We start from the raw sequence: 3,629 nt of genomic DNA, 5'->3' as shown, positions 1-3,629 counted from the left end.
TAGCGACCTCTTTAGACAGAAATAGGATTTCTCTGTCCAGAATCCAGTAAGCTTATCAAGGGTGATTGGCGGTTATGGAAAGAAAGCCGCAGTAGCAGATTCCGATGCCTTCATCGGTGTTCTTGAGGTGTACATACATCAAGCGAGGGATTAATGGTGTAACCTTCTGTTGGCCTGCAAAATCCGGCCATTAATGCTGTAACCTTAGGCATGCATTTGAAATCCCCAATTCAAATATAAATTCCTTCAGTGCTAAAGTATGAAGAATCATAATCAAATAGTAAGGACCATATGTACATAAATTTGAAGAAACAACAAAATTAGGGTATAACAATGAAATGGATTTGGGGCAGATGGTTTTTTGAATGATTTTAGGTTTTTTTTCGATTTTCATTTCAAACCCTAAATAATTTGGGGAAGATGAGGGCAATTTAGTCATTTAATTCATTAATTTTCATGGGTTTATATCAGAGGGGTATATTTGTCATTAGATTTCTTAAAATTAATGTCTAACGTCCCAAAGTAACGACAAGACCAAAGTGCTACATTGTTTTGAAAGTAGAGGGACTTTGTAACAATTAGAAAAATTGTAGGGGCATTTGGAGAAATAGGTATTTTTAAGGAGCATTTGTCAAAAACCCTAAAAAAAAAAACATAAACTTCTTCCTCACTTTACTTGTGGTACGTGGTCGCTATCCTTTGTCTTCTTGGGATGTCAAATCCCATTAGTCTTGCAAGTACGCCACCGGTTCCTGAATCCTGACTTGCACCGAGTGCTGATGAGGTCCACGAACCCAATCTTCACCCACTTAGGATCCACTGCCCCCCTTTGATCCCCTGTAACCCATGTGGGTGGAGATCGGATCCAAGGATGGTCCACGAACCCAATCTTCACCCACTTAGGATCCACTGCCCCCCTTTGATACCCTGTAACCCATGTGGGTGGAGATCGGATCCAAGGATGGTCCACGTAAACTTCCACCCGCCCTGTTCAAGGCATACTCCTTGCTCCACTCAATGCTTTCTCTCTCTCTCCAACATTATACCTAAAATCGTACCCAAAAAAATCCCTTTGGTTTATACCTAAAAAGATCAGCTCCCTTCTGTTTAAGTGCACGTTTTCTCTCTCACTCTCCGGCATTGTTTGAGATATTGATATTGGGCGATTCGTATCGATTTTACAAGTGATTCATCTTAATACCGTATTGGTGATACAATACAGACAGTGAGTAATTGGCCATGTTGATACCGATTCAATATCATATCGGTTTCTTGGTTGACTGATACCCATTCCGGTACCATGCACTAAAACCCCTCTCTCTCTCTCTCATTCATTTCTTACACAACATAAACTCGCAAGGCACCTTGGTTCCGAGTGAGCAAATCTTTATCCTTGGTGCTTAACCATGGTTATTTTGTTTAACTCCATTCCCTCGTTCAGTCTTCCTAGTTGTTACCAAGTATTGTAGCAGATCCTTAGTCACATTAGTTTTTGCCATATGAATTGAGTTTCTTGGCATTATTAAAAAAAGGATAGTGTGGGAATTCTCTACATTAGCCACATGTCAAAAGGTTGGTGGTAGGTTGGCGTGCCCAATTTCTCTTGAGGAATTTGGGAATTTTGTGAATGCTGCTGGTCTTTTTGATGGAGGCTTCCAAGGTAATTCTTTCACCTGGTTCAATAACCAAACGGGCAGTGGTAAAGTTGTTGCTTGCCTTGATCGTTTTCTATTTAATGGCCTTTAGGATAAATTTTTTGCGGTGAGTAAAGTGACTCATTTAAGCAGGACTTGTTCGGATCATGTTCCCATTCTGTTGGATTGTGCAGTTCAGGCGCCTAAGAAATTTTCCTCTTTTAATTTCCACTAAATATGGCTTTCTCACCCTAGATTTATGGGTTGAGTTAGGGAATGTTGGTCGATACCGTGCTACGGTTCCCCTTTGCACATTCTTTATCTTAAATTAAAAGCTCTTCGATCTCAGCTTCGGTTTTGGAACAAAACGGTTTTCGGGAATATTCATCAAAATGCAAGAAGGGTAGAAGATAGAGTTTGCAGAGCAGAGGTAGAGTATGAGCAAAATTCAAATGAGACGACTAAGGGGGAGCTAGAGGAAGCTAAAAAAGCTCTTAACGAAGTTTTGCTTGAGGAAGAAATTTTTTGGAGGCAAAAATTGAGGGTGAGATGGCTCAAGGAGGGGGAGAGAAACACTAAGTTTTTCCATACGATGGTCAATGTTCGAAGACGACACCAATGTGTAGAAAAGATTAAAGATTTCAATGGCAATTGGATCACTGAAGCAATTGGTATTGCAGCTAAGACGGTGAGATATTTTTTTGACATTTTTACTTCTCAAAATTGTCAGCATGATGAGGACCTGCTGCAATACATTCCCTCTCTGGTCTCTGAGGAGAATAACATGTTTCTCATGGCCTCTCTGTCTTTAGAAGAGGTTAAGGCAACAGTTTTTGGCTTGTCAGCAGATAGTGCCCCAGGCCCGGATGGTTTCACTGGCTACTTTTCTACGGCTTGCTGGGAGATTATTAGGGATGATGTTTGGGCCGCGGTCAAGGACTTTTTTGTGGGGGTTTTCTTGCTACGATGCTACACCTCGGCCAACCTAGTGTTATTTCCAAAGTAGGACAATCCAAAGGTAATATTTGACTTTCGCCCTATTATTTTAGGCAATTTTGCTTATAAAATAATTGCAAAAATTATTTTTGTAAGATTAGCTACCATTCTTCCCTCTATTATCTTGGAGGAGCAAGGAGATTTCATACAGGGGCGAAACATTCAAGATAATATAGCTCTGGTGCAAGAAGTGGTTCAGGATATCAACAGGGGTATTCGTGGAGGCAATGTAGTGTTCAAACTGGACATGGCGAACGCGTATGACAAGTTGGAATCAGAATTATTGTACAAAGTTTTTAAAAAGTTTGGTTTTGCGGAGGGAAGGATCAGCCTGATAAAAAAGATGGTAGAAAATTGTTGGTTCTCTGTAGTTCTTGATGGTGGTCCCTCAGATTTCTTTAAATCTTCGAGGGGGGTGCGTCAACGGGACCCATTGTCGCCTTCTCTTTTTATTCTTGCAGAGGAGGTTCTGAGCAAAGGTTTAAGATCCTTGTTTGTGGAGGGAAGAACAACTTTTTTTCAGCTTCCTCGGGGATGCCTGGGAATTTCACATAGCTTGTTTGCAGATGATACCATAATCTTCTCCAGGGGGCTGAAGAATTCTTTGAAACAAATCCTTGGATTCATTAATAGGTATGAAACCATTTCAGGGCAGTTGGTGAATAAGGCTAAAAGTTACTTTGTAATGAGTGAGAAAGCCTCTGAGCACAATTGTCGCATGGTGGAGTTGGTTACGGGTTTTACTGGAAAGAGATTACCAATCACTTATCTTGGAGCGCCTCTATACGCTGGGTGACTTTGCATTAATTTCTTTGATGACTTCTTATCTAAAATGTGAAGGAAGGTTGCTGGCTGGAAAGGAAAATTGCTGTCTCCAGGGGCGAGAGTGGTTTTGCTCAAACATGTGTTGGCCTCCATGTCAATTCATATTATCTCAACCTTGGATATCCCTAAAACTATTATTAGAAGATTTAACAGTATTTGCCCTGACTTCCTGTG

This window comes from Telopea speciosissima, chromosome 7 (genome assembly GCF_018873765.1).
Source record: "Telopea speciosissima isolate NSW1024214 ecotype Mountain lineage chromosome 7, Tspe_v1, whole genome shotgun sequence".
Taxonomy (NCBI): domain Eukaryota; kingdom Viridiplantae; phylum Streptophyta; class Magnoliopsida; order Proteales; family Proteaceae; genus Telopea; species Telopea speciosissima.
Note: the sequence above shows the minus strand (reverse complement) of the source record.